This window comes from Mirounga angustirostris, unplaced genomic scaffold, assembly GCF_029215605.1.
Source record: "Mirounga angustirostris isolate CCGP_5_RB_7025 unplaced genomic scaffold, mMirAng1.0.hap1 SCAF_2, whole genome shotgun sequence".
In the NCBI taxonomy this organism is placed as follows: domain Eukaryota; kingdom Metazoa; phylum Chordata; class Mammalia; order Carnivora; family Phocidae; genus Mirounga; species Mirounga angustirostris.
This window is the reverse complement of record NW_026991710.1, coordinates 31,158,120-31,170,806: the sequence shown is the minus strand read 5'-3', so window position 1 is coordinate 31,170,806 and position 12,687 is coordinate 31,158,120. Positions and strand designations below refer to the sequence as shown.

Below are 12,687 nucleotides of genomic sequence, written 5' to 3'. Positions count from 1 at the left end.
CATGTTAAGGGTCACTTAGCTGAAAAGAGGAGCTGATTTGAACCTAGGTCTCGGACTACAAGACCAAGTATACTCTTCTACCATCCTAGGATGCTCATGAAGAGGCAGCCCTACTCCCATGAATGGAGGGCATTTCCACCAGTGATCTGGAACCTTGTGGTCTAATATGGTAGCCACTAGTCACCTGTGGCTCCTTAAATCTAAACTAATTAACATTAAAAATTTAGTTCTGCAGTTGCACTAGTCCCATTTCGAGTGTTCAGTAGCCAGAGTTGGCTAGGGTCCACTATATTGGACAGCACAGATCCAGAACATTTCCATCATCGCAGAAAGTTTTATCGAACAGAGTAGATGTTCTGGATTAGTAGAAGTTAGGGATTCCAATTCCAATCCTGAGTGATTTTGGTCAATAAGAGGAGCAATCTGATTAAAGTCATGAGGCCTTTAATTCTTTTTTTTTTTTTTTAAAGATTTTATTTATTTATTTGAGACAGAGAGAATGAGAGACAGAGAGCATGAGAGGGAGGAGGGTCAGAGGGAGAAGCAGACTCCCTGCCGAGCAGGGAGCCCAATGCGGGACTCGATCCCGGGACTCCAGGATCATGACCTGAGCCGAAGGCAGTCGCTTAACCAACTGAGCCACCCAGGCACCCGAGGCCTTTAATTCTGAGAAGAGAAACATCTGGCTCTCCCAGGTGTACAGGGAAAGGCCCAGCCCGCTCAGCTGCAGAGAAAGTTATGGGTCGTGATGACAGTCTGCCTCTGAGTCATCAGCCCGGCCGTGTGTCGAGAGTTGGAGCAAACCACGGGTAAGAAGACACTGCTGTCCCTCAGGAAGGACGTGCAGGGCAATCCTCTGTTAGGCTCAGCCCACCAGCTTTTAGCCTCTACTGCTCAGAGAGAGAAGCACTTGAGATTTGAGAAGGTTAAAAGAAGTAGGATTGCTCAGCTGGTTTTCTTCATCCAAATCCTTCTGTATCTGACACTAAGAATTGGATTCAACCTCTGAAATCCTGGCCACATCTGATTTACAATTTGATATTCTCTGCAAAGCGCACAATCATCCACCAGGATTTTGTAAGAGAATATTGCATTGGATCAGAAGACGTGGTCTCATGTGCTTGCTTCACCACTTGGAAATTGTCCTTCACCCGGTTAAGCCCACTTACACCCGGTTTCCTTGAATGTGACATAAGGATATTAAACTTACTGGTTTAAGGCAAGTGCCAGCAGAGTGTGTGGCAGGTAGTTGGCTCTCGGTGGAAGGTGACTGTATTGTGCTGTGCCCTCCAAGATCAACAACGGGCTCATGAATGACCTTAGAGGGGGGATGTGTTTTCTGAGCCTTTGATTGTAATTAATTTTGAATTAAAAATAAAAATTTTTTTATGGAAATTTTCAAACAAACTCAAAAGAGAATGATACTGTGAATGCTCATGGGCATAGAGTAATTGAATTATAATACCTGCTGTGTATTGAGTGTTTACTATATACCTGGCATGCTTTGAAAGGCACATTCCATGTATTGATTTAATCCTCACAATAGCAATGGGTAGGTACTAGTTAGTACCCCATTTTGCAAATGGAGGTGTTAAGCACAGAGAGTGTAAGTAATGTGGGTGTTCAGAGTGACAAGAGGCAAGAGGAGGGATCGAGTTTAGAGCCCATCCCAGGCAGCCTGGCTTCTAGAGTCACAGGCTTGACCACTTATCTGGGTTGGGGAAAGCAGAGCCCACGGTCCAGAGCCTGCTGGGGTTGAGACCTGCTGAGTGGCCATGTCTGATGACCCCAACAAAGAACAGACTCTGAAAAAGAAGGGAAAGAAATATTCATGGGCCTTTAAAAAACTTATTCATCGGGCGCCTGGGTGGCTCAGATGGTTAAGCGTCTGCCTTCGGCTCAGGTCATGATCTCAGGGTCCTGGGATCGAGTCCCGCATCGGGTTCCCTGCTCAGTGCAGAGCTTGCTTCTCCCTCTCCCTCTGCCACTCCCTCTGCTTGTGCTCTTCTGTCTATCTCTCTGTCAAATAAATAAATAAAATCTTTAAAAAACAACAACAACAAAAAAACTTATTCATCAAAATTTTTCTTGCTAGGTGTCTTAACATTTTTTATCCCACCAAAAGAGTATGTTTGGGGTATTTAACATGACTTGATTTTTCCAGCTAGAGAAATCCTTATATTTTTCCATCTGGGCCCCAAATCTCTGGTTCTAGAGCGAATTGGAAGATTTGCCCTAGAATATAGCTAATAAAGTAAGATAGGAGTGTTATGCATCTTTCATACAGTCTAAGATAGTTCTTAGAGTTTTATTTTTTCGTGAAAAATGCTTTTAACTTTGGATTTTTAGTGTAGAATTGATTTAAATAGTCACATGCAAAATCATATCTACTCATTGGCTTGGCTTCTTTCTTTTTTTTAAATTAGAGATTGATGCTGGAAACTAGTCTTAGGATTTCTTTTTCTCTCTCTTTCCTTCTCTTTTTAAAAAACAAAATCTGTTGTTTGGCATTTCTTCTTCCCCTTATTCTTTTCCCCCCATTTTGTTGGCCTGTGTTCTTTTTTGTAGTTAGATCTAACTTGCTCTCTGCCTGATTTATTTTGGCAGTGCCGTTAAAATGGTCTCTTTTTTTCACAGAAAATGTGTTTTGATTTCTTCTTAGAAGAATAAGCTTTTGTTCTTTGAAGTTAAATAAATCAAATTGCTTTCAGCCTCCAAATGCCACTGCCTTGTCTTCATGATCACTGGTCTTTCACTTTTTCAAAATGAAGCTGTGGTAAGCATTTGATATCACACGGTTCTGAAGTATGTGCTCCTTTTTTGCATCTTCTGGTAGGTTCTCACTGAAACATTGATTTGGGAAGTGTATGTAACAGTATTTTTTACATCAAAACAAATATTCATAATATTAGACGTGGCTTTTTATTTTATACTGTTTTATTACTGAAGTGATTCTGTTTTGTTTTTTTTTAAGATTTTATTTATTTATTTGTCAGAGAGAGAGAGAGAGAGACAGCCCAAGCAGGGGAAGCAGCAGGCAGAGGGAGAAGCAGGCTCCCTCCTGAGCAAGGAGCGCGATGCGGGACTTGATCCCAGGACCCTGGAATTGTGACCTGAACCGAAGGCAGACGCTTAACCAGCTGAGCCACCCAGGCGTCCCGATTCTGTTAATTCTTTAGCAATTTATTATAGTGATTAAAAGCTGAGTTTTAAACTGTTTAGGTTTCATTGTAACTGTATCACTCATGACCAGTGGTTTTAGGCAATTTGCCTCACCCCTCTGCGCCTGAGGGTCTTCATCTTTACAGTGGGGTTGCTGGTGGACTTCAGGGATGTAGCATAGATATATCATTCTTCAGTCTGTCCTTGGTACAGAGTTAGTATTTACTAAATATGCACGATTATCAATAATTTTCATCCCATCCTCAGTAGTCTTAGTTACGTATTAGCCCATTCGTCAAACATTGACTTGAGGTTCTGGGAGTCCCCTTTTATTCTTAAGAATATTAGAGCTTTGGGGGCGCCTGGGTGGCTCAGTCGTTAAGCGTTCTGCCTTTGGCTCAGGTCATGGTCCCAGGGTCCTGGGATCGAGCCCCACATTGGGCCCCTTGCTCAGTGGGGAGCCTGCTTCTCCCTCTCCCACTCCCCCTGCTTGTGTTCCTTCTCTCGCTGTATCTCTGTCAAATAAATAAAATCTTAAAAAAAAAAAAAAGAATATTAGAGCTTTGGATTCTCATGACATTTTAACAATCGATATTTGGCAGGTCCCTTAGGAATTTGGACCATTCTCTTGCCTGTGCTAACAGACCTTCACCATCCATACCCCTTCCCCTCCTACCAGGTCCCCGCCATCCATACCCATTCCCTATACCCATGGAATTAGAAATAGTAACAAGTCCGTTGGAAAGTTTGCCGGCCTAAGTTCTTTGTACTGTACACATCAGAGGGCCGGTTAAATTAAGAGGTAGTGTGGACTAAGTTTTCTGTGCTAAATTGCTGTGCTGGAGCTCTGTCCTGGCATCAGAGTCTTCTTTTTGCCAAGACTCTTTCATGGATCCTGCTCCCTCCCTCCTGAGTGTCATGACCGGTCACAAGGTCAGCTTCCCTGACCTTTGGCACCTTCCTTTCCTCCTCTTCCTTTTTGAACTCCGGTGACTGGGGTGTAGTGGAGAGTCCCTGTGGGGGCTCCCCTGAGGTTGGGCTGCATTATTTGCACAACTTTGCGTTGTGGTTCTTTTGTTAACTCTCCAGGGAAGGAGAGGATGGTGAGAAACTTACGGCACTGCCCATCAGCTAATATTTTTCTCCATAGCATGTATTTTTTTCAGGGCAAAATGTACATTTTTTAGAAAGCAAGTTACCTTAGGTTGATGGAAGCCCCTTAATTTGACTCACTGGCCTTAGAGAGCAATGGTAGAGAAATTGATAAGAAGAAACTGTGCTTTGGGGGGCCTGGGTGGCTCAGTTGTTGAGCGTCTGCCTTCGGCTCAGGTCATGATCCCGGAGTCCTGGGATCGAGCCCCGCATCGGGCTCCCTGCTCGGCGGGAAGCCTGCTTCTCCCTCTCCCACTCCTCCTGCTTGTGTTCCCTCGGAAGTTATGTATGTTGTTCAAGGTCATGCCGCTGGTGGGTTCCAGAGCTTGGACTCCTGACGGTTCATTCCCCTCACTGTCTCTGGTGAACTGGTTATTATAAGTGTTTGAACTTGAATTACTTTTTTTTTAAGATTTGAAAAAGACATGCACACAATAAAATACTCAAGCAGCATAAAAGCCTACAGGGTGAAGAATAAGAGAAATCTTCACCCTATCTACAGCGCTTCTCCCTCCCAGGAGGGAGCCGTGGTTACTGGGCATCCTCTGTATCCTTTCTGGATTATTCTGTGCGTACACATGCTTATGCCACATATGTATGTATGTACAGCTCCCTCGTTTGCTCTTCCCCCAATGAGAGCATGGATGCTTGTCTACACCTTGCTTTTTGTTGAAGGTAATGACTAATAGCTTCTGTGGACTCTGAGTTTTTACTATGCCCCGCCAATTGAGCCATGAGGGGTGAAAATGCTGGACACATTTTTAAAAAGTTATATGCCCTGTTTGTCATTGGGAATAGCTCCAAAACATGGATGGAGATCATCTGAGAGGTGTTGGTGGGCCTAGAAACCTACTTCACTGTCATCAACTGTGATGTTCTTTCAAAGTTCTTCGTCCCCAGCCCTGCCGTGGGTACAGACCAGACACACACACTTGTCAGTCTTCTCGAGACTCAGACAGTGTGGGGGCCCGGAGGTTTTGGCGTTGGTTTGGTGTCAGTTGCCCCCGAAGCAGTCCGTCTTCCGCTGCACACATCTCCCTGGGCCGCACCGGTTCCAAGGCCCCTCCTATTTTTGACCAGAAGTTGACCCATTGACCCCTCGTTAACTCAGCTCTTCTTCCTCGGGAGCCTGTCCACCCTTTGACAGGACTTAAGAAGCAGGGGCTGTGACCTCTGTCCTTTCTGTAGCATTGGAGGCTCTGGAGGCTCTGGAGGACCTTGGCAGAGGCAGAAAATGAAAGGCTTTTAGAGACACGTTTGCCTAGAACTAGAAAGAAAAGGGAATCAATAGTTATAGGCAGGATTTTAATTTTTCTTAATTTGTAACTTGAGGCTTTGAATCTATTAACATTGAACACCTCAGTAAGTCACAGTGCCTGTTTTCTATAAGAACAGGACACAGGATGCTGAGGTAACTCCATAGTGTAGGTTCTGGAATCAGGCTCCTTGTGCTCAAGTCCTGGTCTGTCACTTGTTAGCTGTGTCACCTTGGACATCGTAGCCTCCGATGCCTCAGCTTCTCCATCTGTAAAGTGGGGATAATGGTAATAATATCACCTAATATCACCTGTCTCATAGGGTTATTGCTTGGCACTTCGTAAGTGCTAAATAGGCAAATGCTGGATATTAGTTATATATCGGGCAAACCCTACTTAGCAAATAAAGTGTTTTTGAAATTTCTTAATTTTCCTGCAGCGCAGTGAGGCCAGGTCAGACATAGGTTTTGTATTATTCATTTGATTCTCAGGTAGAGGCTTACCGACAGCCAGGCGGCCGAACCTCTAGCTCACAAGCCTACATTAGAGGTAATGCCTAATTTGTTTAGCTTTCCTTATTAGAAAGAGGTGGTACTAGTCAAAGTCCTAAGGTCTTTTACCTGTAGCTTAGTGTAGACGTGGAATCATAGCTGTATTGAGACTAATAGGGAACTGCCAAATTGCATTTAAATAATTCCCAGGGGATCCCTGGTTTTTCCAGATAGAGAGTAACTTTTGATGTCAAGTACATTTTACTTGGAATAAAGTGCTCTGCATCTCACCATCCCAGGGGCTGGTAAATCACAAGTCTTCAGTTATTGTCACTTGGGAAACCCATTGTTGCTAAATATACGAACACATTTAAATTGCTATGAGTGTAATAACTTAGTAAAGAGCAACCTCCAGATCTAATGCCAGAAGTTTCAAGGCTGTAAGGAGTGCAAAATTTCTTACTGGCTTTATTCAATAAAGAAGATAATATAGTTTGTAGGAATATATATTTTCTCTCTATGCTACTTAAAAAAGCTTTTTGAATGGAAAATACCTACAAATATTTTTATTTTTCCTGCATTGACCTATATACATTAAAAAGTTGTTCACTATTGATAATAAAAAGCTAAAATTTTGATTATTAAACCCCCTCCCAAACTAGGGGCTATAATATGGTAATGTGTGATACTATGATTTATAATAAGAAATATATAGTTGGTCCCCATTTCTTGTACAGAGCTAATAAAACTATTGGAATTTCTTAAGGGATGAGAACCATAGAAGTCGTGTTTTATGTTAATGAAATGACCTTTGGAAAGCTCCTAGGTAACTGAAGGATGGGGTGGTTTGCCAGGGAGCCAGCCATGTGTTTAGAGGGTTGGAATTCTTCCCCCACCTCCAGAGAGGGGACAGGGATTGGAGATTGAGTACAACCACCAGTGAGTGGCCAGTGATTTAATGCATCGTGCTTATGTAATGAAATTTCCATAAAAACTCAAAAGGAGAGGACCTCCAGGTTTGTGAACCAGAACGCTTCCCCATGCCATCCTGCTGGGCCCCGTGCATGTCCAGGACCCAAACTCTGCAGAAGCTCCTTTGTTCAGGACCTTGCCCTATGTATCTGTTGATTTATATCCTTTAATATCCTTTACAATAAACTGGCGATCTAGTGAATGAATTGGTTTTCTGAACCCTGTGAGCCAATCTTGAATCCACAGGGGGGGTCATGGGAACCTCTGACTTACAGCCAGTTGGTCAGAAATACAGGTAACAATCTGGACTTGTGATCAGCATGTGAAGTGGAAGGCAGTCCACTTGTGGGATCTGATGCTATCCTTAGGTAGATAGAGTTAGAGTTGAGTTGAATTGTAGGACACCCATCAGTTGTCCGAGCATCACTTGGTGGTGTAGGAGAAACCTTGCCCCTCCCCCCCAACACATACACTGGAATTGGGTGCAGACCCCCTACAATGCATGAAAGATGCAGTGGTCAAGAAACATGGAAAATGCCCAAACTTACTAATAATCACATAAATATAAACTAAAATAATGAGATCACTTTTTGCTTTTCTGTCGGCAAAGATGACTAGCATTACGATATAACTTACATTCAAAATGAGACTCTCCTGAGAGTAAAAGGGACACTGTAAATAATTATTCATATTTATTCATAGAATAAACATCTATAAACCGAGACCTCCCAGGCCAGCTGGTTCACATGGTCTCCCTGGTTAGCACTCAGTGTCGAAGACGGTGGAGGGAGATGGGCGTTGTCACACGCCCCAGGAGGGACACTACTTTAGTATACAGACGCAGAGCATCTACTAATGTATCATTAGATGAAAAAGCAAGTTGTAACATATTCCAGTTTTGTTGAAGAAATGATACACGACACATCTCATTTTGTTTTGAAGTTAATCACTTAAACTTTCCTCTGTAAGCTCCACGCTCTTTTGAGGTTTTAGACTATGTTTTCTCACCTTCTGTCGTGCCTTCAGATGACCGTTTGTACATAGTTGGCCCTCAGTGAGTCCTTAACAGGTGTGATGCTAGCTCACTCATCTGGTCTTTAAAGTAGACCTCTGCAGAGGAGAAGAACTCTAGTTCCAAACTATTATAAAGGAAGTTAGGAAGTTAGGAAAGGATTTTATAATCCAGAAATTTTGTAGTTCAGGTTACTTAAGATTTTTGAAATTAATATTTCAGTCTCATATTGCTGAACTACAGAATTTTGCAGTTCTGATTGAGTTGCTGAGATTTTTATTAATATTTGACTTTAAATGTTTCTGTCATGTCTGTTTCCTCCTCGGTTTCTTTCATTTGGTTTTTGACCTCAGCTGACTTTGTAGTGTTGTTTTGCCCTTTGGAGGTGAATTTAATTCTTACAGTTATTATCAGTTGACAAACAGTACTGAGTTTTATCTCATGGCTTAAACCCTTATATATGCATAGAGGCATCTTGTAAGAAAGCAGCGTCCTGGGCTCTAATCCCATCAGTTCCGATTTAGTAGGTTATGGGTGCAGCCCAGAGAATTGGCAGTTTTTAATAACATTTGAGTTGCTTCCAAAGAAGGTGCTACCCATCATCCTGAGAAACACTAACTTAAAGAGACCTCACTGATTAGCTAGATTAGCATGAGTCTATCAATTAGCCTAGATTAGCTTTTTAGTAAACATGGAGTCTTTATTAAAATAGGAAGGCATTAATATTAATTTATAAAATTTAATGCTCGATTTAGACCAGAGCAAGATTTGAAGGACTACAAAACACCAAGTACGTTCTGATATCTTCCCATTAATCTATGCCTGCCAAGATGCCACCCTATGCAGGCAGCTCTGTCCCCACATTTTCAGCAGCTAGAACCTGTGAGCACATGACCACAGAGCATTCAGTTAGAACCTGGTAGGAGATAATCCTTTAATTAAGAAGTTTGAGTCTTGGACACCTGGGTGGCTCAGTCAGTTAAGCGTCTGTCTTCGGCTCAGGTCATGATCCCAGCGTCCTGGGATCGAGTCCCACATCGGGCTCCCTGCTCAGCGGGGAGCCTGCTTCTCCCTCTGCGTGCCACTCCCCCTGCTTGTGCTTGTGCTCTCTCTCTGACAAATAAATAAATAAAATCTTAAAAAAAAAAAGTTCGAGTCTCAAAGGATCACGGGTTACTGGTGAAAGATCACATATGTGTTGCTCTAGGCCTTTGAATAGGAATATTACTGTCCTAATCTTAGTTCTGTTTCTGTAAACAACTTTCCCCATCTATTTCCTTTAAATGTGTTCTAGAAAATTCTTAATCCAGCTTTGTGATTCTGTAGCCTTGTATCTATTCAGTGTCGTGCCATTTCATTCAAGGTGCACTTTGGATCTTCTCAGGGCCTGAGCCTCTTGTAGGATATGGGTTTTCAGCATCATTTCTCTGCTCCTGTGTAGCCACAAGGACCACTTGCCTAGAGAGTGGTCCTGCCAGGGTCTCTATTTCTGCATTTCTCTTCTGTTGTCCCTACACAGCTGGGGGACAGGGAAGTGAAGGAACCAGAAGATCTCGGTGATGCTGTGGATGTCTCTGGGGTGACTGGTGCGTCCGTGCAGTTTGGGGATGAGTGGGTGGGCTTCCGGGTCAGACTGCGGGCTGTGGACTTGCTGCTTCGCGGTTACTAAGTGTGTGGCCTTGGGCAAGTGATTGAACCTGGAAGCCTCAGTTTCTTCCTACGAAAATGGAAATTGTCCTTGACTCATGGAGTCATTGGAAAGCTTGAGTTCACGAATCTGGAATGCTAAGCGTGGCGGTGCCTGTCACATAGAAACACTGTAAATGTCGGCTACTGTTATTAATCAGAGAAGTGTTTTCCTTCCTTGACACCCTGTCCTTGGAGTAGTCTTAGTGTTCAGTGTCTTTTAATCTGCTCAGGCTTCTAGTTTTTGGAAACATGTTTCTACTTTTTAAAGGGACCTGATAGTTTTTCTAGAGAATCCTTTTTAACAAGGCACATTAAGTGTCCTCAGCAAAGTTACACTGTATTCTGGCTTCTGTGGAACCATAATCTAATCATGGCATTATGGTTTTATCTTTATCATTAGAATGACCTCGTCCTTCTTTCCAGATAAACCTTTTCTGAAGCTTTTAATTGCTCTGCATCAGTCTTGTTTTATGAGGGAAATGGTCACACTGGGGATTTCTGAATCATCTTTTTTTTTTTTAATAAGATTTTATTTATTTATTTGACAGAGAGAGACACAGTAAGAGAGGGAACACAAGCAGGGGGAGTGGGAGAAGGAGAAGCAGGCTTCCCACTGAGCAGGGAGCCCGATGCGGGGCTCGATCCCAGTACCCTGGGATCACGACCTGAGCCGAAGGCAGAGGCTTAATGACTGAGCCACCCAGGTGCCCCCTGAATCATCTTTTAAATGTAAGGAAGTTTTGCTTAATTTCTTTCAGCTTGAGCATTCATGTGTAAGACCGTAATCACCAAATTTCCCCGGAGAGAGAGTTTCGACTTGTTCGATATGGTGGATCCCATAGTGATGGGAACTGAGAATGAGGGGTGGGTGGAGGATTTTCTCCCAGCCCACCCACTGCTGCTGGCCTGCCCTGGCATTTATGCTAGGCCACACATGGTTTCTGACTGCTGTAAGGCCTTAAGGAAGGCACCTTTTAATATTAATGTGGTGTGTTAAATACCATTTAAAAGTCTGTGTTTGTTTATCAATATGGGTATGTTCACAACTGTCGGACGCGATGAGGAGAAATTTAACAATGTGGAAATGCACCTGTGAACCCAGCCCCAGCCTTAAGGTCACAGCTGGAAATTTACAAGCCACAGACTATGTGGTGTCTTCTTTCCCCTGGATCGTCATTCTGATAAAAGAGGTATTTACCTGGAAATGGATAGCAGCTATGCTGGTAAAGTGCTGCCTTTTGATAAGCACTTGTTTTTGAAGGAGGAGAGCCCAGAACTGCACCTCGGTGCTGCGTGGCTTTAATAGGGTTTTTAGAAAGGTTAACTTAATTCTGTAAATTTGTATTTCTCACTTCCTCTCTCAAACTGCACATAGTGCAGTTTTAATCCGCCTCGGATGCAGCCAACATGATGGTTTAGGGCAGTTGGATGAGGGGAACGATCAAAATGACTCAGCTTTGGGAGCGTACTGACTGCTAGCCCCGTGTTAAGCATCGTACATAGATCATCTTTTGTAAAACCACCAACACACCCCTTTGAGGAAATGCTCCAGAGCGGGCCAAGGTTCAACAGCTAGTCATGGGGTCTGGATTAGAATCCAGGCCTCTTGCTCCAGATTCTTTCCTAGCCCAGCCCTCTGTCTTGCCCGCTCTTTAAAGTCGGTTAAATCTGTGCAAAGAACTTTAAATGGGAAGTTCTCCGTTGGATCAAAAACTGACTGTGATGGAACATTACATTCTAGGCCTGACATTCCTCGCCCTTGACCTTCCTGTTTTCCTTGATGCAAAAAAATCTAGGTCTAAGGGAGCAGATGATAAAAGGAGGAGATATAAAAATAGTTGAACACCTCTTTTGTAGATAATGGCCTAGTTTGAAGTTTGGCTTTGAAAATTTGCTCTTCTTTTTTTACTGTTTTGTCTTTCAGGACCATTTTTCTATTTCTCCACCTCTGGTTTTCCTCCCTTTTCCCCCTGCTAGCATCTTTCATACTCATCAACTCTCAAATGAAACTCTTCCCAGACTTGCTTGTGCTCGGCTATACAGCACAAATCTGAGCTTCGGCCGCGCTAGGCTGTAGCAAGGCAGGGCAGAGAATTATTGTCTCCATTCATAATTAAAAACGGCATGCTTGCCGTTTTAGGGGACAATGTTTTATTTCCTTTTTAGCGAAGGGGTTAAGGATCCTTTACCCAAACCTAGTTTAGGTAATCTCTCTCTCTCTCTTTTTCTTTCTCTTCCTCTCTGTCTTTCTCTCATAACTATGATCAATATTCTAAATGACAGAATGACAGAAAAGGATAATATCACACTCTAGATCCTGAAGAAGGAGCTGTAAAATAAATACAAAGTAACATGTAAATCAAGATATCTGTGTTGACTTTTTGCTCTTGTATTCCTGCAAGTTGGCTTCATGCGGGTTTGTTTAGCGTTTGTCGGCAGACGGGAAAATGCTTCGTTCCTTAACCTGGTGCAGGGTGGCCTGCGTGTCGTGCATGCTTCCACACAGAGGCAGCACTAGAATCTCAGTCCTGTCCTGAGTGATCCCCGGCTTCCATACAGGACCGTAAACGGGTACACAGCTGTCTGTCCCTTAGATGAGACATTTGTAGAAACAACAACAATCGAAAACAGCTTTGGAAAATAAAAAACTGTTTTCCAAGTTTACCCGGGGCCTTCATTTGTAAGGAGAATGTAGACAGTGACGGGGGTCGGCTGTTAGAACTGAAAACCACAACACCGCCTTGAGTTACAAGGAACACCTAAGATCAGGCATCTCGTCACTGCGCTCCTGGTATTGGCCCCTGAGGCCCCAGCCAAGAGGCCGTAGAGACCCAGAGTTAACTCTGTCTGGTGTGGCTGGGGAAGGATGCCTCATCTGACACACAGAGCTTTCATTGTGCCTGAGCACGTTCACCCTACTGCTCCTTACTTGGCAGAATGTGGCCGAGGAGTT

General features: G+C 43.3%; 1 protein-coding gene across 3 annotated transcripts in view; it reads left to right on the top strand.

Moving 5' to 3' along the window:
- RELL1 (RELT like 1) overlaps positions 1-12,687 on the top strand; it is a 63,194-nt gene that overhangs the window by 48,082 nt on the left and 2,425 nt on the right. The window lies entirely within an intron of this gene.